At 46.6% G+C, this 27,300-nt stretch overlaps 1 protein-coding gene across 6 annotated transcripts in view; it reads right to left on the bottom strand.

The window, feature by feature from the left end:
* ZNF710 (zinc finger protein 710) overlaps window positions 1-18,690 on the bottom strand; it is a 73,494-nt gene extending 54,804 nt beyond the window's left edge. For 3 of the 6 annotated variants that reach the window (XM_043922628.1, XM_043922627.1, XM_043922626.1), the window contains exon 1: window positions 16,969-18,690. The gene's annotated coding sequence lies outside the window, so the exon portion shown is untranslated. Of the gene's footprint in view, window positions 1-14,882; window positions 14,972-15,995; window positions 16,616-16,968 lie in introns of those variants that run through there. The other 3 variants (XM_043922633.1, XM_043922631.1, XM_043922632.1) reach the window with 3 other exon arrangements.
* Between the last annotated feature and the right edge of the window lie 8,610 nt (window positions 18,691-27,300).

Here is a 27,300-nt window from a genome sequence, read left to right as displayed (position 1 = left end):
AATGAATAAGACTTAGTATTCACTTAAAAGGAATCAAAAATACTACATAACATTTCTGGAGGCCAATTTAACCATCTAGATTCAGGGCCATTAGAATGTGTCCTGGGCCCAGTAATTCCCTGCTAGAAATGTATGCCAGTGATTTAATCAAAAAATACCCAAGGATGTTCACCACAGCATTCTTTACAAGAGAAAAAGAGGAAAAAAATTTAAATTTAGGAGACTGGTTAAATATACGGAAGGGTATATCATACACTGAATTATTAATAATTACAGGCAATTTAATTTTCTTCTTTTTGCTTGTTTCTATTTCCTAAATTTTTTGCAACAACCATAAATCCCTTTGTAACAAGAAAAAAAAATCAATAAAAGCTATTTTCTAAAAAACAAAAGGCAGAGATCCAAGAGACTCTGCATTCCTTGGACATTTGAACCTGAACTGGATTGGAACAAAACAAAACTGGATAGAGACACTTAAAACCACCTAAGAATATTTTTAAGGACTAAGAGATGTATTCATTCCACTGAAGAGGAATTAAAATCCTCCAGAAGGGCTCCCCCGGTGGCTCAGTGGATAAGGATCCACCTGCAAACGTAGGGGACAGGGGTTCGACCCCTGGTGCAGGAAGACCCCACATGCCGCAGAGCAACTAAGCCCATGTGCCATAACTATTGAGCCCAAGCTCCGAAACTGCTGAAGTCTGTGCTCCACAACAAGGGAAACTCCTACAGTGAGAAGCCCATGTACCGCAACTAGAGTAGCCCCCAATCGCTGCAACTAGAGAAAACCCGGGCAGCAATGAAGAGCCAGGGCAGCCACAAATAAATCTTTACAAAAATAAAATAAAATCCTCCAAAAAGCCCAAGTGGGAGCAGCGAGTGTGAGTCAAGAGCAGGGAGCTAAGTCAGGACCCAACTTTTCTGTCCTTAGAGTGACCACCATGGGGAGAACAGGGGGTGGGGATGAGAGCAGGCAGAGCGGCTGATGTACGCAAAAACAAAACAAGCGTTCCTTTCGTCCTTGATCAAGGAAAGGACAATGACCATCTCCTTTGACAGTGAATTCAAAGGGGGGAATTACAGAATGGCCAGTCTGAGACTTCCCTGGTGGTTCAGTGGTTAAGAAACTGCCTTGCAATGCAGGGGACGTGGGTTTGATCCCTGGTCAGGGAACTAAGATCTCGCATGCCTGGAGTAACTAAGCCTGTGCCACACGACTGAGCATGCGCTACAACGAAAGATGCCACGGGCCGCAGCTAAGACCCAACACAGTCAAATAAATAAATAAAATTAAAAAACAAACAAATGAAAACAAACGGCCAGTTACTGCTGAGCTGAGTGACATTTGTCCACCTACTTGGCCATAGGGAACAAATTTTTACAACCAAGATACAGAAGACCCCAAAGAGGCACTTGGAAGAGAAATTCTGACAAGCTCTGCAGCTGAAGCAAAAGAACTTAGCTGGGAACTTCCCTGATGGTCCAGTGGTTAAGACTCCACACTCCCAATACTGGGGGTACAGGTTCCATCCTTGCTCAGGGAACTAAGATCTCACATGCCACACAGTGAGGCCAAATAAATAAATAGATAATAAAAATCCTTAAAAAAAAAAAAAAAAGAACTTAGCTGATGTTACACAGAAATTTTCCAGATAGTGAGCTAGGACACAAGAGGACAACAGAATTGGGAACTGTTGGGAAGGCATGGGCGTACACGTGCACCATTTACAGAAGCTGGCCTTTGTGTAAGATGAGCCAGAGCCCAAGAAAGGAAAAAGCTCACCAGCCATGGACTTAATTATTCAAGCATCAGGAAAACTTGAGGAGCAATGGGAGCTGTCTGAATTTCTCCATTCCTCTTTCTGACTGAAAGCTTTAAAATCTATCTCAAAGATCAAAATCTGTCCATTGGGGAAACATTTATGGGGTGCCTCCTATCCATGCATGCAAGCAGCAACAGCCCAGTGCGAACTTAATGTGGGTACCACTCTGTAATGCGCAAGGTGCTTCCACTTCCACTGGCCTAACAAACAAAAACGGGCAGCGTGAACCACTAGGACGCATCCTTTGTAAAGATGCCGAGTAGCACAGTGACCTGGGGCTGGACACGCCAGCTCCAGGCCACGGTTCCAAAGACCGCCACGAACATTCCTCAGCCCCAGTGGACCCTGCCTCCTCCTTCAGAAATGATGATTCCAACTTGGATAATCAATACGGCGCTGCCCATGAGGACAGCTGGTGCTGGATGATTCTGTGTCTCTTAAAGACATCAAATTCTCCCCCCCATGTGAAGCTGTAGCCTACAGATGACAGCCTCGTATTATATACGGCCAACACCTTTAGCTTTGCTCTCTGTAGAGAATTTCTCTTCAGCGAAGAGGAAGCAGTCAATACCCTACTTTGAAATCAGCACAGGTGTTTTCTGCCAGACAAAAACCAAAACCCCAAATCAAAAAACCACCTCCCCTTCCTTTTAATTAAAGAGATGCCATCCAATTGCACCTGTGTAAAGAAAAATAGGAAAAGTTGTTCTTCCAGAATGTTCCACGTTCTGGGTACCATCAGCCCTGAAAACTTCCCCGCTGTAAAACAAACTGAAGGCACTAGGAAGCGCTCCCTTGGCACCTGGCACCTGGGACCTACCCGAGGCCAGTTCACACAGACAGTAATAAAAGCTCCCTTGAAATAACGTAAAGCTTCAGACATTCTGATAAAAGCCCGGAACTTCAAAGGTAAGACCGCAGAGCCCATCCCTCATCCTCCTCATTGTGTCTGATGTGAAGGGCTGGGTTCTGGGCTGACTCCACCACCTACTGCCCCAGCTTTGCCCAGTAGGACTTGTGAGCCAGCCAGCCAGCCAGCTATAGAGGTAGGGTGGAACCTCATTTTAAAAAAAAAAAAAACTTTTATGGCTATTCTTTTAATTATTTTTTAAATTTATTTTTTAATTGGAGGATAACTGCATTACAATGTTGTGTTGGTAAAACAGACAGCTAGTAGGAAGCTGATACATAACACAAGGCGCCCAGCTTGGTGCTGTAACAACCTAGAGGGGTGAGATGGGGTGGGAGGGAGGCCCAAGAAGGAGGAAAAAGTGAAAGTGGTAGCCGCTCAGTCTTGTCCAGTGTTTTGTAACCCCAGGGACTGTAGCCTACCAGGTTCCTCTGTCCATGGGATTCTCCAGGCAATACTGGAGTGGGGTGCCATTCCCTCCTCCAGGGGATCTCCCCCAACCAGGGACTGAATCCGGGTCTGGATCTCCTGCACTGCAGGTAAGATTTTTTTTGCCATCTGAGCCACAAGGGAAGCCCCAAAGAAGGAGGGGATAGAAGGAAGGGATGTATACATATAATTATGACTGATTTGCACTGTTGTAGAGTAGAAATCGATAAAATTTACTTTTAAAATATTTTCTTGTCTGTGCTGCATGTGTGACCCTAGCTCCTCGACCAGGGATCAAACCCAAATTCCTTGCATTGGAAGCACGGAGTCTCAACCACTGGACCACCAGGGAATTCCCGGGATGGAACTTTACACTCACTCCTCTGCCCTGGGGGGCCAGGCCCTGATGCACAGCCTTTCAGTCCTTGACCTATGAGAGGTTGGTTAAAAATAAAGGAAGGAAACAAGAAAGTACTGATCTACAGACATGAGCCCGACGATTCTGGAGTGAGAGCTGGATTCAGTGCTGGGTTCCAGGGCTCTCTCCATGAACTTGGGCAAGTCAGTGCAGACTTCCAAGCTTCAGTTTCTTGGTCTATAAAATGGTAGCCTCCTTAGGGGCTGTTGAGCTGAATAACTAAAATAGCCTATGTGAAAAAGCAGAGCAAAGGTGAGATCCTTCTTCTCTTCCTCCCTCCTTCCCACCCCAACCTCCTTCTTTGAAAAGAAAGTTTTTTTTTTAAAATTAGGTGACATAAGGAAATCAACCCTGAATTTTCATTGGAAGGACTGATGCTGAAGCTCCAACACTTTGCCCACGTGATGCAAAGGATTGACTCACTGGAAAAGACCCTGATGCTGTGAAAGATTGAAGGTAGAAGAAGGGGTGACAGAATGAGATGGTTGGATGGCATCACCAACTCAAGGGACATGAGTTTGGGCAAACTCCGGGAGATGGTGAAGGACAGGGAAACCTGATATGCTTCAGTCCATGGGGTCAGAAAGAGTTGGATATGATTTAGCAACTGAACCACCACCACCAGTGGTTAGGACTCTGCGCTTTCGCCGCAGGGGGCACAGGTTTGATCTCTGGCGGGGAAGTAAGTTGCTGCAAGCCACGTGGTGTGGCCATATAAATAAATTAGGTAGTATACACACAAAGTGAAAAATTCAAAAAGAAGAAGGAACATGCTGAAGAGTCCGCGTCTGCTGTGGGAAACCACTATTACCAGTCTCCCAGGTGTCCTTACAGCATGCCACACAGCCGGTCATTCTGTCTCTCACTTTCTTACTTAATAGCTTGGCAACCACATCCATATATGGGAGCTTTCACACGCTTTTTTACTGCTGCACTGAGTTTTCAGAGCATGGACACAGGATAATTTATTTAACAGTTTTCTACTGATAGACAATAAGGTTATTCCCCTTGCTTTTTTTTTGCTTTTACAAGCAATGATGCAATGAACTATCTTGATAAATGCATCATTTCACACGTATACTCATACCTGTGAGAGGAATCCCCAGAAGTGGAGTTGCTTGTGCAATTTTAATAAATATTGTCAAAACACTCTCTATACAGGTTGTACCAACTTATACTCTTTTAATAATTTGGAGAGTAACTGTTCCCACTGTCACTTCTTCATAGCAGAGTTAACACTTCTCTTAATACTGGTGGGTTGAAAGAACACTTCATATGGTTAAGAACCATTTGTATTTCCTTTTCTGTGACTGGTCCATTAGCCCATTTAAAAAATTGGGTTAATGGGACTTTTCTGGTGATCTAGTGGCTAAGACCCCATACTCCCAATGCAGGGGCCCAGGCTCCATTTCTGGTCAGGGAACTGGATCCCATACGCCACAACTAAGAGATGGCACAAAGAAGTAAATATTTTTTAAAACAAATTTGGTGATGGTCTTTTTCTTATTGATTTCCTCTTTAGATATTAAAGAAAATTAGCTCTCTGAGAAGTTTTGAGAAGTAGGAGACTCTTTTGACTATTTATGATGATTTTGCCTTGTAGAAATTTACTTGTGTAGGGTCAAGTATGGTTCCTGGGTTTTAAGTTGTACTTAGAAACTATTTTCCCTGAGTTCGTTTTTAACATCTAACATCTCTAATCCGTTTGAATTTATTTTGTTATAGCGTGTTCTTTTTTTTTAATGTAGCCATCAGGTTGTCTCAAGTCACAAATTTTAAAATGTCACCTTTCATATTAATTTACTTTTGAGTCCCTTCTCTTCCATATTATGTCCATTTTCTCAGAATCATACTGTTTCTCTCTAAGGCCCTCCCATCCCTTCATTCCATTTGTGAGCCAAGAGGTGATTCATGTTATCACGCTTGACACTCATGCAAGTTATGCTGAATGCCAGTATCTTAGAGTAGGTAGAGATTTCAGAAGCATCCTTTCATTTTAAAGCTCAGTCACTCAGATCCAAAGAGGTAAAGTGGGCTTCCCTGGTGGCTCAGTGGTAAAGAATCTGCCTCCTAATTCAGGAGAAACGGGTTCAACCCCGGATCTGGGAAGATCCCACATGCCACAGAGCAATTAAGCCCGTGTGCCACAATTACTGAGCCTGCGCTCTAGAGCCTGGGAGCTGCGACTGCTGAAGCCCATGTGCTCTAAAGCTTGCGCTCCACAGCAAGAGAAGCCGCTGCAATGACAAGCTTGAGTACCACAACCAGAGAGTAGCTCCTGCTCTCCACAAATAGAGAAAGACCATGCACAGCAACAAAGACCCTGCACAGCCAAAAAATAAATAAACGGAAACAAAAAAACAAAGCGGTAAACTGGACTTGTCCAAGATCACGGGGGAGGTTAATGCTTGTGATTTTATTACTATTCAAGAACAGAAACATTGATTTTGCCATAAATTCCATTCAATCAATAGATATCTATTAAGCAACTACTCTGCCCAACAGTGAGCCAGGCACTAGGTCTCCAGAAATAAATGACACAGCTCTGCGCTTTTAAGAAGTTCAGAGTCCAGTGTGGGGTCTGAACACACATCCCCACAGCCTAATAGGTAAGGTGACAAGGGCGAATGAATGTACAAGGACTGGTTAATTTTGCAAGGGATGGCATGAGGAAGGCTCAAAAGACATAGAGTTTTCAACTGTGCCTGACATGATTAGGGCTTTGTCCAAATACGGAGAAAAGACATTTGGCAATACAGGAACAATAGGACAAAGTGAGGTATCTGGTGGTATATAGGCAAGTAGGAAGTCATCTGGCTTAGTGTTAACTGTGGGCAGAATTTTCAACAAAAAGGCTCCTCTGACAATCCACGGTCATTAGCCAGCCTGCCTGTAGGTTTGGGCTCTGGTCCCCAAACTGTAAGCTAAGAATTGTAAATAATGACTTATATGTAAGACTTTAAGGTGTCTGGCAGAAGGCAACACATATTTTCCCAGGAAGAATGTACTCTCATCCCACACCTTAAAGAATTCTCACAGATGGAATTCTAACAAACATAAGCTCACAACAGAAAATCACAAAACACATAAGGAAATAAGCCTTCATGAGTGGGAGTGAGCAGAACCATCAAACAATAGAACCATACCTGCAAATACTGCAGATACTAGAATTACTGGACACAAAAAAAGGAAAGGTATGTATAACATGATTAAGGAAATGAGGATTTAAAAACCCAGGTAAAGATTTAGAGATTTTTAAAAGTCACACATATTTGAAAAATGATAAAACAAGAAACACGATGCTCACCCAGATTATAAACTTAAAAATGAACATCAAAGAAAATAACTGCAATGGATTAAAACACAAAAAGTATATTAAAACCTGTGAGTTAATATTGATATTAAAAATACATCAGTGAAAAAAAAAATACATCAGTGGAAGGGCTGAACAGAAAATCAGAGATAACTGGAGAGAATTAGTGAACTGGAAGACAAATAAGAAATTACCCAGAAAACACTATAAAAGTGTTGAAATTAAAAAGAAGTTAACAGATGTAAAGGGCAGAACCAGATCTAGCATATATCTAATTAGAGTTCTGAAAGAGAAATCATAGGGAGAATGATAGGTAACAGTGAAAGAGATAAAGGATAAAAATTTTCTAGAACTGATAAAAGTCACTAATCTTTGGTTTCAGGAAGTCTAATGAATTCTGAGCCAAACAAAATATAATCCACTCCTAAATACATTAAGCTGAAAACAAAACAAAACAAAAAAACCCCAACAACCAAAAAACCCACATACTCATGTGAACGTGTGTGAACACACACCACCACCACCACCACCATCACAATAACAAAACAACCAGAGAGAAGAAATTGCCTGAAATCAATAACTGGGCTTCTCAGTATCAATAAGGAAAGCCGAAAGACAGTAGAATACCATCTTTAAGTACTCAGATAAAACAATTGTCAAGCTAAAGTTTTATACCAAGTAAACACTCTCTATGAAATAAAATTCTAACCAAACAGGAACTGGAAGTTTATGATTAAAACACCTCCACCACAGATGTTCTGATTTCAGAAAAAAAGCCTGAGATGTGGGAAGAAATATGAGTAAACAAAATGGTAACTATGTGGAACTCAAAAGTTAACCAACCATATAGAACACTGAAAAGGTCTAATTTGTGGTATTAAACAGTAAACAAGACAGAGCTAAACCACCACAAGACAACTGAACATAAGCAGGGACAATGGTGACTTTATATAAAGCATCCTAAGATCCTTGAATCGCTTGAAAAAAAGATATAAATACCAACTAACTTTAAACCTCATACAGTCTTCATGCATCAAAAGAACAGAAATAGAGTGTATAAGTTCCAAAACAATAAAGAGGAAAAAACAAACAAAAAACAGAGAAGAAAGAATGAGAAAAAGAAGAAACTTGATGCTTTCGAATTGTCATGCTGGAAAAGACTCTTAAGAGGTCCTTGGACGGCAAGGACCTCTTGGAGATCAAACCAGTCAATCCTGAAGGAAATCATCCTGGAACATTCACTGGAAAGACTGATGCTGAAGTTCCAATACTTCGACCACCTGATGAAAAGAGCCAACTCATTGGAAAAGACCATGACGCTGGGAAAGACTGAAGGCAAAAGGAGAAGGGGGCAACAGAGGATGAGATTGTTGGATGGCATCACCGACTCAATGGACATGAGTTTGAGCAAACTCTGGGAGACAGTGAAGGACAGGGAAGCCTGGCATGCTGCAGTCCATCACAGGGTGGGGATAACCAACCAGCACTGCCAGCCTCTGAAGCCTCCCTGAGGCTTACTGAGAGGCCAACTTGGGCATGTCCTCATGAGGACATTCTGACATGGCACATAAAACAACCATTATTAAAGTTTGTATGATTTTTGTTTTTACACCAAACACATGCAGGACAACCTTCCCCTTTCAAAACTGCATCCCACTGCAGCCCCAGGGGGAATAAGATGGGGTTGGGGATGGTGCTTAGGTACCACTCAAAAGACAAACCACACATAACTAAGAGTCATCACAGAAGTTATAGTCTCCCATGTAAGTCTGCAGGGTGGACATTCCTGCTTTAATTTTTAGAAAATTATTTTTAAGGTGATTTTAGTACTTAAAAATATATATTGGTTTTATTACAATATTACTTCTGTCTCATATGTTGGTTTTTTTGGCCACGAGGCATGTGGGATTTAGCTCCTCCACCAAGAATCGAACACGTACCCCTGGCACTGGAAGGCGAAGTTGTAACCATTGGCCCACCAGAGAAGTCCCCATTCATGTTTTCTGTAGTGATCATTTTTACCTGATTCTGATTCCCTATTTGTTATACCCCGGGAGGCAGAGAACGCAGTTGGGCCACAATGTGATCTCCTACTCTCTGCTTCTGACTACACCGAAAACCCTCACATTTCCAACAGTTCTCTTGGTACTCCCAAAACATACAAATGGGGCTTGCTCCATCTCCTCAGTTGTGTCCGACTCTTTGTGACCCTATGGACTGTAGCTTCTCTGTCCACAGGATTCTCCAGGCAAGAATACTGTGGTGGGTTGCCATTTCCTTCTCCAGGGGATCTTCCCAACCCAGGGATCAAACTCACGTCTCCTGCATTGCAGGTGGATTCTTTACCCACTGAGCGATCCGGGAACTATTAAACTAGGATTTAACAGCAGAAACTCCTTTACCATGATGGTGGTAGAAGACAGAACCAAAACCCCCTCTAGAGATCAACCTGCTTCTAACAGTCCTTTTACTCCATTTACAAACATACAGATTAGAAAGGTAATACATAGCGATAAATATTCAAATAGCACAGAAATGAGTAAGAGAGAATACAAAAGGCCTCTGTACTTGGGGGCCTAGGGATGCAGGAAGGGTCTGTTCTGGGAGCCATACACATTAATTAGTAGGTAATAAAAGCCAGTTATTTCACCTTTTGAAGCTGCTGATTCAACATACATTTAGCCCCACTTTGACCTCTAACATTCTTTGATCCCCCTTTCAGAATCTACCCCAATTTCCTGCAACCACCTCACCTCCCTTATTTGACTGTGTTCAAACACCTTCTATCCAATTCAAGAATTTTTTAAAAACACATTATTAATTGTATTTTTTTTAAGATTTCTTTTTTTGTGATAGGGACCATTTTAGTTAAAGCCTTTTGGAGTTTGTTACAATGTTGCTTCTGTTTTATGTTCTGGATTTGGGGTTGTTTTTTTTTTTTTTTTTGAGCTGCAAGGCATGCGGGTTCTTAGTTTCCAGACCAGGGACCAAACGTGCATCCAATGCACTGGTAGGTGAAGACTTAACCACTGGACCACCAGGGAAGTTCCTGGATTCTAGAATTCTTAATTTTCTTTGAAGTACTGCAGCAGTTTTGTTTTCTAATTTTTTTTTTTTTTTCCAAACTATCATGAGTTGAGTCCAGTAGTGACACAGGCTCTCACTGACTAGCCTGGCAACTCTGTGCTACTTGTAACACGTTTCCTTGGGAAAATCCTTGCAGTTTTATACATGAACAATTGGGAGACACTTGTAAAGTGGAGGCCTCCGTAATCTCAATTTCTGTTCCTACTGACAACGGCAAGCCCCTGGTTGCACCTGCCCTGTTTCTAAGGTGGGCTTTGCTCACAGGGACTCTGGGGCCTGACTGCCTGGGTGCCAATCCTGGTTCTGAAACTTACTAGGTGTGTGACCTAGTATTTAACCTAAATGGGCTAATACATATATGGAAAGTGCTAATACATATATGAGAATAGTGCCTGGGACATCGTCAATGCCGCATAATAAAAGAGCTGGGAGACATTAGTCAAGAAAGCCCTTTGTCCCTAGTTCTGGTAGGCTATAGACCCCTTTGAGGCTGGTGAAAGCTACAGGTGCTAGCCCTAGAATGTAACCCTCTGTACAGCTGCAGATGTAACTGAAGCCCCCCATGGCTGTGAAGGTCAAGAAGGTCTGGTTCCAGCCCTCTGGTTCTCTCAACAGTCATGTGAGGATCTCAGGGTCAAAACACCATGGCAGTTCTTGACGTTATTATGTTCACATGCACAGCAGTGAAGCAGGTCCCTCCCGCCCTCAGTTTAGGTAAGAAATGTTACACCCTTCTTTCTCAAAGTCTCTTTGACCCTGCCCATTTTTCTCTTGCTTCAGGTCAACTCATCCCTGGGTCACCTTAACACAGTCTCCCAAGACTTTCCTGGTGGTCCAGTGGTTAAGATTCCATGCTCTCAGGGCAGGGGGCCTGGGTTCTATCCCTGGTCAGGGGAACTGGATCGTACGTGCTGCAACTAAGAGTGCATATGCCACAACTGAAGACCCCCTTGTGCTGCAACTAAGACCCAGTGCAGTCAGATAAAGATGCATACATATATAAATATTAAAAATAAAAAGACAGTATCGTATGTGCTACGAAGTTCCACATGCTTTTTGTGAATTATTCTCATTTTTCCCCGAAGAATGGCCTGGCCCCTCTTCACTGCTCACTGAAGTCAGACTAGAGCATGGACTAGTATCCACTGCTGGCCCTCCGACCAAGAGCATCGCACAGGTGGATGCTCTGTAAGCCCAGGTCCTCTCTCTCCATAAGCCTGGAGACAGCACCCACCAGCAAAAGCCAAAGATCTGAGGAGCCAGAAGGAATCTGTGTGTGTATGCACTGTGTGCTCAGTTGTGCCCGACACTTTGTGTAGCCCACCGGGCTCCTCTGTCCATGGGATTCTCCAGGCACGAATACTGGAGTGGGTTGCCATTTCCTCCTCCAGGGGATCTTCCCGACCCAGGGATTGAACCCGCATCTCTTGTGTCTCTTGCGCTGACAGGTGGATTCTTGACCACTAAACCACCTGCGAAAGAACTTGTGGGATGATCTAATTCCCTTGTTATTACTCCTCCAAGTCACTTCAAAGTGGGTGACTTGCCTGAGGTCACCCAACTCACTTGCAGCAAAGCTGGGAACCTCCCAGTTTGGTACTTTGATTCCATCAGCATTTCTTAGACTCCACCACGCACGGGAATCTTAAATTGCAGATTCAGCAGGTCTGGGGCAGGCCCGAGATTCTGCATTTCTAACAAGGTGATGCTGCTGCTGTTGGTGCCTGGCCACATACAGAGCAGCAAAGGCTTACATCAAGGCTAATGGACTGTCCCACCTGGTTAAAGCCTCTTTGCCCACCCTCTGTATGGTTGTTTAAACGCCTTTTCTTCAGGAAAGCCTCCCTGCCCCGCCCCCCACCCCCAGGTCCCCCTTGATTATCAGCTCCTGTGGTCTCTGTACTTTTTCCTTTGAAGCATTTGTAACAATTGTAATTAAAGAGTATTGGTGTAATTATTAGTTTAATGTCTGTCTCCCAGGGAGACTGCAAGCTCCACGAGGACGGGACTGGCAGACTGTCAATAAAAGGGCAGCTGTTGTGGGCTTCCCTGGTGGCTCAGTGGCAAAGAATCCGCCTGCCAACACAGGAGACTCGGGTTCGATCCCTGATCAGGGAAGATCCCACCAGCCTCGGAGCAACTAAGCCCGTGCGCTGTAACTACAGAGTCCGGGAGCTGCAACTGCTGAGCCCACATGCTGCAACTACTGAAGCCTTGTGCGCCTCAACAATAGAAGACACCACCACAGGAAGAAGCCTGCAGACGGCAACTGTAGAGCAGTCCCCGCTTGCTGCAACTAGAGAAACGCCAGAGCAGCAATGAAGACCCAGCACAACCAAAAATAAATAATTTTTTTTTTAAAGGGCAGCTGTTGTGGACTGAGTAGCCTGGACCAGCATACTTGGAGTAGGAAGGGAAGGCTTGAGTGGGTGGGAAACACTTTCTAGAGGCCCCATGGCCAAAGGTGATACTTTTGGCTTTAAAATTCCCACCAGTTTCAAATACATGTGGACTAAAACGTAACTTGAAAAGCAACCTTAAAAAAAAGTCTCCTAAATCTTCATCAAGCGCAAAACAGACCCAATCTGGAACTAGCCACTGTGCCTGGGAAATAGTTAGGTCCCCAAAATAAATATTCCCTTACAGGGGACTTCCCTGGTGGTCCAATGGCTAAGATTCAGCACCCCCAATGCTGAGGGCCAGGGTTCGATCCCTGGTCAGGGAACTAGCTCCCACAAGCAGCAAGTAAGAGTTCACATGCCACAACTGAGACCCAGAGTAGCCAAATAAATATTTTAAAAAATAAATAAATAAAACCTCTTACACTCTTCAGACACCTTGAGGGCCTTGATAAAGGAAGCAGAGGGCCATCTCCCTGACCAGCCTCACTGCATTGCAGACCAAGAATTTCTTTTCCAATTTTTCTGTTGCTGTCCTTTCTAGCAACCCCAAAGCTCTGAATGCCCAGCTCCTTGATGTGGGCAGAAATACCTAAACTCATCATCATTCTAGGGCAGCCAAGTCTGAAGTCAGTCTGCTTGAGTTCAGAACCACCAGCTCTGTGCCCTTGAATGAGTTACTGGCTCCTCTGTGCTTCAATTCCCCAATCTGCCAAATGGGAAAAACCAGGCAGTGGTAAAGAACCCGCCTGCCAATTCAGGCAGTTCAATCCCTGGGTCGGAAGACCCCCTGGAAGAGGAAATGGTAATCCACTTCAGTATTCTTGCCTGGAGAATCCCATGGACAGAGGGGCCTGGTGGGCTATGGTCCATAGGGTCACCAAGAGTCAGACATGACTGAGCAACTCAGCATGCAGGCAGCAACTAGCACCTGTGAGGACTCTTAAGAGAGACGATACACATAGAGCACTTACACAAGCCTGGCCCAAGATCTATGGTTATTATCCTCCCCATATCCAGTCCAATTCAAGATCTATTGTTTCACAAGTCTCCACCCAGTGGCTCCACCCCTCGTGAGATTTGCTCTTCCCAGCCCCTCCTGCCTTACCTGTCTGGAGCTTGTTCTAAGCCGTGACTCACGGCAAAACTCTGCAGCTCCCATCAATTACCTCCCTGTCTCTGCCTCCATCTGTCATTTGTGGGTCCCTTCTGGGAGGGAACTCTTTTTCCTAACACCCAGTGCATTTATTCAACAAGAATTTATGGAGGGTCCACTATGTGCCGGGCCCTGTTCTAGGCACAGGTGATCATTAGCAATGAATCACGAACACCTCATGAACTGAAGGTAGTAAGAGATGTAACCCAGGAAGAGATACCAGTTTGGGTCTCTGGCCTTTCCTTTCCATCCCCATTCTTCTCCCGGACCATGCCTAAATAAATCACACAGAGGTACAAAGCAGGCAGAAAGAATTCCAGATCAAAAAATGCTCAGTGGGACTTAGGCACAAGCCGATGACTAAACTGCTGCCCCGCTGAACTGGCAGACTTTGAAGAAGTCCGTGTTAAAACACCCGAAACACCCGGTTTCCCCACGTAGTCACACTGGCCGTCAAATCCTCCAGAACAGTATGCGGAACACAACCGGAAAATAAGGTCCTTCATTTACTTATGTCATGAGCATATCTCAGGTTTTCATGTTCTCACTGCCACATTCTTTGGATAGAGCGTGACTCAGGTGCCCCAGGAGGCGAACCGGCAGCAGCTTTGTGTTAAGAGCCCTTGGGGGACTTACTTCCCTGGTGGTCCGGTGACTGACTCCACACCCCCAATGCAGGGGGCCTGGGTTCAATCCCTGGTTAGGAAACTAGATACCACATGCCACAACTAAGACCGGGTGCAGCCCAATAAATAAATACATATTAAAAGACAGAGATCATTGGAAATGGACTCTGAAAGCCTGTGTTTGAGTGCTGGCTCTGTCAATTACTGCGTGATTTCAGGCATAAAGTTTTTCTCTTGTCTCTATCTTTCAGACAAGCTCTAAGGTCCTCTTCCAGTTTTGCAGTCTAAGGGCTAGGATCCACCACCATTAACATGAGACTCAGCAGATTCCTTAATTCAACAAGATGAGCCCCCGCCCTCAGATCCCTGGCTGAGTGAGCCAGATGAGGAGCCTGTAAACAGCATCCTGAGATGCGCTGACTCCTCCTTTGTTTATTTACTCCCTTCCAACTTCAAACCTGAGCATTCCAAGCACAACTCTGGTAGAAACATCCCTGGGCCACAAGGCAAACCTAAAATAGAAGGTATGCAAAATCTCTGGTGGGCCCATTAGTCTCCCTTCCTCCAACTCAAAAACCGTGCCAGACCTTGTCCGTCTCCTTTTCTCCAGACGGAGAGCCTAAAATAAGTCTCCCTGGTAGAAAATGCCTGGTTGGAATGGAAGTGCCTCAAGTACAGAAGAAATGGCCCAATGGCCACACACCACAGGTCAAGGACTCACCCAGGAATCTTCTCTGAGAAGCAGGAACCTCCGTTCCCACTTCAACTCACTGCCTCTCCCTCCATGGGCATACAGGCAACCAGGCAAGCCTGGGGGAAAGAAAAACATGATCCAAATGGCCAACTCACCCTACCTCAAAGAGAGCAGCTGTACCCCCACTGCCCTCAAGCAAGAAGGCCGGCTCCTGCAGATTACTGGAACACTAGAGTCACTAGAGCTACAGGTGACCAATTAGAGGTCCTGTTCCCAGACTGGCAGGTGCCTGGCACACAGTGATGTGTGGCTGGAGGGCCAGCTGACAGAACCACCACCAAAGTTCTTGAGAATAATATTAGCTTTAAAACAAACGAGAAAGGGACTACCATACTACCATAAGTCTCAAAAATCAAAACCGGACTGGCCCATGGCTTTGATCACAAACTCTAAGAATGCCTTTTCTAAAGTCTAAAGACAATTAGGGGCGGTTCACCACCCCTCCCCCACCTGGTCCGGCGGGTCCTTTGAAGGCCCCTGGTCTCAGGGCAAAAGCAGGGATGCAGGCTCCAGGCCCTCTGCTTGGCAGAAATGAACTTTGACTGTTTTACTTACACGTGTACAAAGGCAGCACTGAAACAGCAGCTTCGAAGTTGGCTGGCTGACCCCCACAGTTCAAAGTCCCTCTCCGCACACCTGTGGGGTAATCTTTTGAGTTTCCCCGGAGCCCTCCGGAACTGGCTATATCCCCTCCAGGTCTGCGCCGGCTGGGAGTTTCCATTTTGCGCAGAAATCAAGGCGTTCTGGGTGCCCTTAGCACTTAGGGCGCTCGGCCCGCAGCTCTAGGGTGGGCCTCCAGGAGGGTCCCTCATTGGACCGCTCAGACCGGGAAAGGACCAGCACCTCGTAGTGACCCTGTGAAAACGCACCCGGGCTCCGAGTACGCCTTGCCCGATCCCTCGCAGAGCTAAGAGATACATTAATGATCGTTTTGGGTTAGTTAAAACCCACGCAAGGACCTCCCTGGCCTCTTAAATCTTCCCAAACTACAGCACAGAGTGAAGGGAAGCAGTTGCAGCGACCATAAAAGTCATCTTTAAAGGCAAGTTGGAAAAAAAAAAAAAAAAACCCGATACGCACTAGTTAGCAAGTCCGCGGTTAGGGGGGCGGTGGCACCAGGGCCGGATCTGTGGGCTCTACGCTGGGGCTGTCCCGTCGGTCCCCGAGTCCCCCGCGCCCACCTGGCAGCCTCGGGGGGCCCCCAGTCTGACGCCAGCGATCACACCCCACGGCTCTGTCCAATTAGGAAAATGACCGCGAGGAGACGGAGAAGGGTGGGCGACGAGGAAGGGGAACCGAGACCGACCAAGGAGAGCCGTGGACACCCGGCCGGACGGCGAGCGCCTTCAACAGGTCCCCGGCCCCGGCGTGGGGGGCGCGCGGCGGCCCGGGGGGGGGCGCCCCCCGACAGCCCAGCGGCGCGCCCGGCCCTCCCCCACCCCGGACGGCGGGGACGCGCAGCCACCCCACCCGCCCCGAGAATAAAGTTTGTGGGCAGCGGCGGGGCGGGGCGGTGCGGCCAGGGGGTGAAACTTTGAGTCCCGGGCGGGCGGCGGGGGGAGCGCACCGGGCGCCGGGACACCCACGTGCGGGCCCGCGAGCCGCCGCCGCCGCCTCCTCCGGGCCTCCCGCCCCGCCGCCGCCGCCGCGCTTTCCTTTCATTTTTGCTTCTCTCTCTCTCTCCCCTCCCTTTCTCTCTCTCTTCCTCTCTCTCTCATTCGCGCGCTCTCCTCGCTCTCGCCCGCTTTCGCTCGCCCGCTCCCTCCTTCCCTTCCCCCTCCACACCCCCTCCCTCCCTCCAGACGCCATCTCTCCCTCTTTCCCCGGCTCTCCCTCTCTCCCTCCAGCTCTCCGGCATGAGGGAATGTGGAAGTGAAAGGAAAAGACGACATATTTGCAGCGCGGCCAGGGCCTGCGCGCCGCCGTCCCCGGGGAGAGGCGGGGGGCGGGTCGGCCGCGGCCGCAGCGACCCACCCCCGCGCCCCCCGCGCCCCCGCCGGCGCGCCGCCCGGGGCTGCGGGGCCGGGGCCCGGGGGCCGCGCGGGACACTCACCCTGGGTCCGGGCGCGGCTCCTGCGCTGGGGCCCGTGGCGGGCCGGGGCCGGGGGGGCTCCTGGCTGCCCACCGCCCGGGCTGCTGCTGCGCGCCCGCCGCCCGCCTCCACGCGCGCCCGCCGCCTGCTCCTGCCGCCCTCCCTCCGGCTCCTCTCTTTCTCTCTCTCTCTCCCCCTCTCTCTCCCTCTCCTCTCTCTCTCTCTCTCTCTCTCCCTCTCTCGCTCGCTCGCTCTCTCTCCCTCCCTGGAAGAAGGGAATGAGGCAGGGCTGACGTGAAGGGATGCAAAACAGCTCCTCCTAACCCAGCTCGCGGAGGAAGAGAAAGACAGAAAAGCAGCCCTTTTATCTCTCTTTTGTTTTCTCACTTCCTTCCACCCCCCCCAACACCCCCCTCTTGTCAGCCCAAGTTTTCTTTTCTCTTTCTACCGCAGAGAGGGTTTTTCTTCCTTTCTTTCTCTTTCTTTCGGTTCAACTCTCCCACTCAAATTGAAAGCCTGGAGGGGTTTCTCTCTCCTTTCTTTTTTTTTCCTTCCCTCTTTTCTTCCTTCTTCCTCCTTTCTTATTTCTCTAAAAGGGTTTTGTTTGCTGTGGGAGTTTCGTTTGAGAATCAAGTCACGCCTTTTTTTCCTCCTTTTCTTTCTCTCTTTTTTTTTCTCCTCTCAGCAGAAAAGGGGAACAAAGATTAACTGAAGCGGGGGAGAGGGGGAGCATAAGAACCTCGCATGGAAATGGGGGGCCCGGTCCTGCCTGGTACAAAGGGGGCCTAGGGGACGCCCCCCTCCCCCGTGGGAAGCATGGGACGTCCTCCCGAGAGGAGAGTCGATGGGGGTGGGGGGAACGCAGCCGCGGGTGCCGGGTGCGGGTTCCTTCCGAAGTGCGGGCGGGGGCCGCCGAGCCCGCCCCTCCCCAGCCAGAGGTGGAAGGTTGGGTGTGTTCTTCACTTATATATTTTTAAAGTAGGCAGATGGGCTTGGAACAAACATCCCCGCAGAGCACTGAACTGTAAAAAGCCTTTGAACAGCTGTTTGCAGAGCCCTGGACGTCCAGACTCGAGGGAGCGGGGCGTACTGCGAGCGCCTGGGCCGGGGTGGGGAAGGGGCTCGGAGGAGCCGCTGGGATCGGGCCCCCGCAGGCTCGCCCAGCGCAGAGCCTGGGCCTCCGCCCCCGGGCGCGCTGCTGGGGGGCGCCGAGGCGTGGCCGTTGGCCGTGCGGGGGTCGGGCCCCGAGCTCCTCCCTGCAGGGCCGTGGGGCTTGGCGCAGCCTTGCCTTCCCCCGGCTCCCGACTGGCCTCTAACGTCCAGCCGCTTCTCCACTCCGAGCCCTCGGACCCAACGCGGCAGAGACCCCACGGAGGGTCAATTATTCATGGGGCGCCTGGGCGTATTCCCAAAAACCTGCTCTGCCTTCTCCAGAGAAGTGGGGAGAAGGGAGGGGAAAAGTTCCCAGAGCAAACTTGGGCCACATGTCTCTTTTGCCCAACTAAGTATTGAGCACCTGCTGGATGCCTGGCCCTTGGACTGGGGGCTGCTGCTAGGGGCTGGGGAGAAGCGTGAGTCTCCATGGGCCCCCCACGTTTCCGCAGGAAACAATGCGAGAGCAGGCTGCGGCTCCGGACCAAGTCACCGAGAGGAAGGAGAGCCTGGATCCTCTCCCCTCCCTCCGCTCTTCCTTCCCCTTCTCTTCCTTCCTCCCGGCTGCGTCTCCTTGGCTCCACCCCTTCTCCTCATCAATTCCTCCCACACTTCCCTGCTCTCCCTGGCTTTTCACTGGAGGGTCCCTTCTCCCAGCGAGGAGCAGATGCTGAGCCCCATTGTCTCCCCCCCGCCCCCCACTCACACACACAGGACCTGCCACTCTGCACCCCTCCCCCCAGCCCGCAGGCCTGGGCCTTTAGACACTGGAGCCCCAAGGCCACTGCCCCTCACCCCACCCTAAACCAGCTCCCGGTGCTGTGAGCAATGACTCCAGTCACTCAGAACATGATTTGTTTCTGACTGGAAGTGAGAAAACAGTAGCCTGGGACTTGCCTTAGCAAGGAGGACTCCGTGGTTTTTAATGTCACCGCACTGAGCCCTGGATGACCCCAGAGCATCCATCCCCCACCCATTCTGCCCTCTTAATGGGGTGTCCAGGGAGCCACATTTCTGTCATCTTAGATTCTGCTTAGTGCACCTAAATTATTTCCTCCAAATAAACAGCACTGATAGTGGAGCATTCGGGTTACCCATGCTTACTGAATACCTACTGTGTGCCCACTCCAAGCTGGGTGCTAAGGCTCTAACAACCGTCAGTGGCTGTGGTTGTCACTTAGGCTTTAGACTGGCAGGGGAAGAAACAAGAAGACAGGCAACCATAGTGCCGCATGTTACACGTAAGGATGACCCAAGGAAGCACCTAGAAAAGGGGTGCTTGGACTAGGGTGGTCAGGGATGGCTCCTGGAGGAAGTTATGTCTAGATGTCTAGGTAAATGCATGTGATGGCACATCCTGTCTGAAGGTGCCAAGGCAAGAGAGCACATTCTTCTAGGTTCTTGGAACCTCCACAAATATTGGCTGCAGTGAAGAGTACAGTGGCAGAGCAGGGACACCCGGGTGTCTGAGCACGAGTTGGGGAGGGGCAGGATAGGGAGATTTAAAAACTTTTGCCTCTCCCACTTGCTCGCATCATGAACTTGGGTGGTTAATAGCCTTAGTTTCCATCTTTATAAGATGAGGGTAAGAAGACCTATGGGCTTCCCTGGAGGCTCAGTCAGAAAGAATCCTCCTGCAATGCAGGGGACTGCCTGGGTCTGTCTGGGTTTGATCCCTGGGTTGGGAAGATCCTCTGGAGAAGGAAATGGCAGCCCACTCCAGTATTCTTGCCTGGGAAATCCCATGGAACAAAGGAGGCTGGTGGGCTTCAGTCCATGGGGTCTGAAAAGTTGGATGCAACTGAGCGACTAAACCACAAAGAAGACCTATGGGCCGCAGAAACGGTGTTTTATGTTTAAGGGTCCAGGTTGACTTGCTGCATATTCCTGGGCCAGTTGACCTCTCTGAATGTAAGTTTTCTTATCTGTGAAATGGGGTAAAAACAACTGACTCACAGGGTTTCTATGAGGCTAAAAAAAGCCCGTGCCCAGCTCAGCATCTGGGACATAAGCTCCAATACATGATAGCTTTTATTCATTGTTATTATGTGTTAGGGAGTGACGGGAGGCACTCTTACTAACTGAAAATGAGATTTATGTTAAGGGTTGAAACTTGAGTGAGTCACCATACCTGAAATGTAATGAACTGGCTGTGGAGAGAGCATTCCTTCAGAGATGCCCTGTGTCCTCATGGGTAGCTGGGGCTGGGGATCACCTCCATCCAACCAGGATGGCCAGGGTGTCGTCTCAGGAACGAGACCAGAATGTGACAACTGTGGTTACCAAGGCCTGGCCTGATGGGTGGAGATGTCGCCTGCCTGAAGAGCAAATTGGAACAGAGGCGAGTGGGCCTTGTAAAATCCCGGAGGGCCCGTAGGAGTGTGTGCCTGGCTGTTTGCTCAATGGAGAAAAGTAGACCCAGAAGTTCGCACTGGGGAGAAGAGAGGGGGAGAGAGCGACTTTTGACTCCTCTAGAGCCCACATTAAATCTCTTGAAACCTCTTAGTCCTTTGCTTGGGTTCCTCGTTCTCCAGGCAACCTGCAAATGAACTTGGTATCAGCAGCCTGCCCCCTAGATCCAGGCAGACACCAGGATTCCAGTTCCTGCGTCGTAAACCTTTTGCACTTCTACTATTTCTTTATGACACAAGTTCATTGTGAGAGAATTTGATAACCAGCTAAGCAAATCTGAAAAAGAACTCCTGTAGAGACATTACAGTTTGGTATATAACCTTGGACATTTTATAGGCACACATCTGCACATAAATGCATAGTAATAAAACTACGCAAAGTAAATGTTAACCAGATGAATGACTGTACATGTAAATATATTATTTGAAGAAAATTAACAAAAATGACATAATGTTATTCCTACCAAATAGCAACCACTTTTACTTGATAATATGTCACAGATATCTTCTGTCTGTAAACATCCATTGTCATTCTTAACAAATGGTATTTTCCTATAGCATGCGTTTATCTTACTTGTTTAAAAACAAATCACTGGACTGGTGGGATATTCCCAGTTTTCCCCTTTTATGGACCCGCTGTGATAAACATACTGTACAGTCACCTTTGTGCCAGATCAATGTCATATTCTGGTCATCATTTTACAGCTGAGGAGACTGAGGCACAGAAGAATTTAAAAGCTTTCCAAGAAAAAAAGCTTTCCAAGGTCACAGCTATGGAATGACTGAGCCAGAATTTGCAGCCAGAGTTTCTAGGTGGGAGTTCCTTTGAGCATCACTGTTTTCTTCTTTTCTTTCGCATATCCCCTCCTCACGTGTGTTAGTCCCTCAGTCATACCTGACTCTGTGACCCCATGGACTGTAGCCCACCAGGTTCCTCTGTCCATGGGATTCTCCAGGATTCTCTGGAGTGGGTAGCCATTCCCTTCTCCAGGGGATCTTCCCGACCCAGGGATCAAAATTCTTTACCATCTGAGCCACCAGGGAAGCCCATCCCCTCCTCATACTTCCCCGTTTTCTCTCTCAGATCACCTCCCTGCAAGAACCTGTCTGGGCAGTGACCCACTTCCTTCTCTGACACCTGAGTAGCTTCAGTAATGGCCATCTCCTGGGATTGTGGGCAGGCATGAAAGCAGGTGATGCATGACACATGATGCGTGATACTTCATTTGGTAAATGGTGAAGCCTGTGTGAATGACCGTGAGGAAGTACTCGCAAGGGCCTACGGTCACAGACACCACCACCTTTAGCCCAGTCCCCTGATCCTCTGAAACCCAGGAAGGAAGCCTTCAGATTCACTCACACGAGGGAGAAAGAAATCAGCTGTTCCGATGCAGAAGCAGTAAAGGAAGCCTCCCCTGGGCTTTGCAGGAGCCCCCACGGCTGGAATGGGAGGGAATATTTGTTAGTATAAGGTTTATTAATGGGAGGATGCAGTCATGTCACAGACCTTCAAGAATGTTCGTAACCATCTCTGAAACCTCTGAAAATCTGAGGAATCTAGTAAGCCAAATAAAGGGATGAAACACAGCTCTTCAGTATTCCAATCGACGTATTCACCAGAGTAACTGCTGGGAGATCAGCAGATGATTATTAAAATTTGTTGCTTTCATTGGCAGAACCAAACAAACATTAAAAATTTATGTCAAGGACTTCCCTGGTGGTCCAGTGGCTAAGGCTTCGTGCTCCTAATACAGGGGGCCTGGATTCCGTCCCTGTTCATGGAACTAGATCCCACATGCCATGACTAAAAGATCCTGCATGCCGCCACTAAGACCCGTGCAGCCAGATAAAGAAATATTTTTGTAAATACTATATATATTCACATATATATCTTTTTGCCTTTTCATACTGTTCATGGGGTTCTCGCAAGAATGCTGAAGTGGTTTGACATTCCCTTCTCCAGTGGACCACGTTTTGTCAGAACTCTCCACCATTACCAGTCCCTTGGACCGCAAGGAGATCAAAGACCAATCCTAAAGGAAATCAACCCTGAATATTCATTGGAAGGACTGATGCTAAAACTGAAACTCCAATACTTTGGCCACCTGATTTGAAGAGCTGACTCATTGGAAAAGACCCTGATGCTGGGAAAGACTGAAGGGCAGGAAGAGAAGGGGATGACAGGGGATGAGATGGTTGGATGACATCACTGACTCAATGGACATGAGTTTGAGCCAGCTCTGGGAAATGGTGAAGAACAGGGAAGCCTGGTGTGCTACAGCCCATGGGATCACAAAGAGTTGGACACCACTGAGCAACTGAACAGTATAATATATATGTGTATATACATATATATGTATCAATGACTTTGCAACATCTAATATTCAGTTTTGAGAATCAAACCTCCCCACTGGATGGATTCCAGTCAATAGAAGATGCAGGACCCTGGGGATGGAACTTCAAGGGTTTCAGAGAGCAGAGGCAAACCTTGAGCTCCTGAAAGGATGGGATGTAGGAGATGGCAGGAGGACCAGAGCTGGAGAGTCACTGAACTAAGTCAGGGACCGGAGTCCCACAGAAGTCATATTGGGCAGCAGCTCAAAATTCTCAGAAGTGTAGTAGCAATTTAGGGAGACTCAGGGGGGACCTCCCTGGTAGCTCAGCTGGTAAAGAATCCTCCTGCAATGCAGGAGACCCTGGTTCAATTCCTGGGTCAGGAAGATCCCCTGGAGAAGGGATAGGCTATACCCACTCCAGTATTCTGGCTTGGAGAATTCCGTGGACTGTATAGTTCGTGAGGTCTCAAAGAGTCAGACGCAGCTAAGCAACTTTCACTTTCAGGGTTTGTAGGAAAAACCCAAAGAAAGCAAGTCTTTGTAGCTAGATAGATGGGGTGAGCATCTGACCTTTGTGCATCATTTTTCAGGGAATGATGATAGGGTGAACCTCCCCATCCCCCTTATGACCAAGGGTGCATAGTTGGTGGCTTTATTCCCATCATTGTTTGGACCAGTAAATTAACTGGCCTTATTTGCATAAATATAAGACTAAAAATAAGCTAAAAGAAACATGGGCCACCTACCATAAACAGGAAACTGCTAGCTTCACTAAACAGTTAAAAACACACAAATACATAAAAACCACAATGATGACATGTATTGCCATGAGAAGGCTGATGGAAAATAATTTGATATTGTAAGTCAAGAGAAGTTGAAAAAGTTTATGTCTTTTGATTAATAGCTTTAGTTCTAGAAGTCTATTGTAGGGGGAGTCATCAATGTGGACAAAGATGTGAGTTAAGGATGTTTATCAAAATGTTATTTACGTTGGCAAAAATTACAGCCAAAAAAAAGGAAAAGGACAGAAGGAAGAAAGGAAATAACCCAAGTATTCAACAGTGAGGAAATGTTTAAAGAAGTTACTGCATGCACGTTTGATGTAACTGCATTGCTATTAAAAGCCATGTTTTTGAAGAATATTTAATGACCTGAAAAATGTTTCTGATGTAGTGAGTGAGATACAAAATTGCATATGCAATTGTAGTCTTGCCCAGTTTTGTATATACATATATATTGAATATTTATCCTGAAAAGTACATATAAAAATTTGGAAGGAAATACAAACAAGTTTAAAAGTTACTTGTGGGACTTCCCTGGTATTCTAGTGGTTAAAACTTCCATTGCAGGGAGCATGGGTTTGATCCGTGGTTGGGGAACTAAGATTCTGCATGCCACACAGTGTGGCCAAAAATTTTAAAATAAGTAAAAATCAATAAAAAGTTATGTGTGTTTGTTGGAATATTAGATACTTTTTATTTTCTTCTTTGTCTCAAAGTATTTGCCAAATTTCTCTAATGATTATATTATTTTAAACAATAACCTATATATTTAGAGAGCAAGACCTGGGTTTCTCATTTATTCTACAGTCAATAGTGAAAAGACCCAGGCCAGGCCTTCGAGGACCTTCCAGTTTGCAGGAGAAACAGCCAAGCAAACAGGGACAGGAAGTTACACTACAGAATGCAATTATTCCTCCTCCCCTGGAAACGTTTGAAGACCTAGGAGGAAAGAGGAACCAAGCATTTTGGTTGCTGATGATTTGGGCTCTGGGTTGAATAGACTATCTATTGTGAAAGTGTATTGTGCAAAAAGAGAATGGGGCTTTTTGTGAAGGGAGATAAAGAGGGTGTGGGGTGGGAACTGAGAGGGTGGGGGAGGAGGAGGCAGGCCTGGAAGCGGGGTGAGTGGACTGCGAGCAGAGCTGTCCTGAAGGTCCCTCTAAGTTGTCCTCCTCAACTTTCACCTGGGTCCCAGTGTCCAGAGCTAGCAGATTACCTGGCTTTGCATTCTTACCATGGGCTCAGTAAATGTTCTGTCAGTGTTTATCGTCCATAAGAACAGATGAATGAATGAGCATGTAACATCAGGGATCACTCTCATGAATTTCCTTTAAGGCATTAATTAAACATGTTGTCTGAAGAAGAAAGACTCCATTGTGAAACCGCAATGATGAGCGAGGCAGGAGGGGAATTGAACGTCTCCTCCACTAAGGCAGCAAGGTGTGTGTGTGCGTGAGCGTGCACTTGTGTGTCTGCAGGTCTGCTTTAGCATCAGAGGGACCTGGGTTCAAGTTTGCATGTGGCATTAAGTGGAGTCTGAGGAGCTCTTGGTTATGGCGACTTGCAAGCTGTATGACCTTGTTGTTCGGTCGCTGAGTCATGTCCGACTCTTTGCGACCCCGTGGACTGCAGCAGCCCAGGCTTCCCTGTCTGACCTTGGCCAGACTCAGTTTCTAAATGCTTCAGTATTTTACCTAGAAGATGGGGCTTAGGGCAACCCATTCTTGGAGACCAAATAAGATAGTGCAGATAGGATAATGCTCTGTAGACAGCAAACACTTCGCAAACAGAATGAGCTATTAATGCCAATTTTATTACTTGTAAACCCGGAGGCATCGCCATTTGGCTGGGGTAGGAGAAGGGTGCCTTAGGCTGATGGCTTTGCTGTGTTCTTTCTTCATACAGGAACTCTTTTTTGGTCCTTTATGTTGGTCCTTTTGCCTGTATTCTTCACTTCATAATAAATATTTATTGAGAACCCACAATGTGTTGGCTAGGTAACCAAGGGTGGCAGATGTGACTAGCGATGACTTCTACACGAATAGAAGAGGGGTGCCCAACACTTCTCTTTGAGAAAAAAGGTGATGTTTAAACTGAGTCTTGAAAGGAAAGTGGGAAGCTGCTCAGCATAGCGAGGGGACAGGACTGTGAGCAAGGAACAGACTTTAGGAAGTTACTTAACCTCCCCGGGGCACCATTTCCTGCTCTGAAGAATCCTGCTTGGCCTCAGAATGAGACAATACATTCAAAGCACCCAGCACAGTGCCTGGCCTTTAGTGGGTACTGAAAAAAGCCAGTCCTTTGTCTCCTCTGTATCAAAATCACTTCCTCTTTGAAGCTTACTTCCTGTTCACATTTTGTTCTTTTCCCGAGTTCCTGAAGATATACTGACTTTTGGCTTGGGCTGTAAGTTACTCAGCCTGTTTCCCAGGATCCAGAAAATAACTTTAAAAGTGGATCACAGTTTCCTCCACAAAGAAAAGTCAATGAATTCAAAGTACAAATGTCATGTGGATCACATCCTTTGTTCACAATATGCTAACACTAGAAATTATTGTTAGAAATTGACTATTTAAAATTCTCCCAAATAAGCTTTTGGATAAAGAGAAAATCAGGAATGAAGTGGAGTTTGTGTGTGTGAGCTTCACTGCCTTTATTTATTTATTTATTGCATGAATACAGTTTTCTTTCGGGGTGTGTGTGTGTGTGTGTGTGTCTAACTTTTTTTTTTGAAGTGTAGTTGATTTACAATATGGTGTTAGTTCCAGGTATACCACACAATGATTCAGTTATATATACTAGGAGTTGTGTTAATTTGGAAAGAAAGATAGAGTCACACCTAGGAAAATCAACAGTATGTGCCCAAATCTTTACTCAAAATGTTATTTAGTTTTTAAAGTGATTTTACTATTAAATCCAGAGAAATTTAAACAAGCAAAATACTCATTAAATACTTGAGAAATACATGAAAACAAAACCCCAAATAAAGATGAGGAAGGAAGAGATCAGAAAAGAAACAGAAAAAAATAAATTAAAAAATAGAAAAACAGTACATAACACGTACATCCTTGAGTTGATTCTTTATGTAAAAAACGAGGTCTAAATAATACGATGGACAAATATAATGAAGGAAAAAAGCAGAAATAAAAGTTGGGGAGAAATGGTAGAAATGATAAAAATAGACTTAAAAAATATAAAAGAGTATGACGTGAGATTGTAGACAAATTTGAATACTTCTGAGATAATTTTCTGGGAGAAAAAATAGAGAACTTTCTCTGTCAGAAGCAGAAAATCTAAGCCACCTCCTTCAGCTTCTGTTCAAAATCAGCGGACAGAGCGTCTGCCCCTGACCAGCTTTCCGAAACTGCACTTTTTCTCGGCAGCATTTCGCACCATCTGATATGACATATGCCTAATTGCTTACTTGTTTCCCTTCTTCTCTCCCCGCTAGAATACCAGCTTCCTAAGAAGAGAGAACTTTAGTGTTTTTAATTAAACTTTTTATTTTGAGATGATCGTGATTTTTTTTTTTAAAGTAAGCATTATATTTTGAGATGATTGTACGAAAACTATCTGGGAATTCCTGATAGTGGTTGGGACTCTGGGCTTTCACTGGCGTGGCTGGAGTTCAGTTCCTGGTGGAGGAACTAAGATCCCACAAGCCGAGAGGAG

This window comes from Cervus elaphus, chromosome 13, assembly GCF_910594005.1.
Source record: "Cervus elaphus chromosome 13, mCerEla1.1, whole genome shotgun sequence".
Lineage (NCBI taxonomy): Eukaryota > Metazoa > Chordata > Mammalia > Artiodactyla > Cervidae > Cervus > Cervus elaphus.
This window is presented reverse-complemented; position numbering and strand designations above follow the sequence as displayed.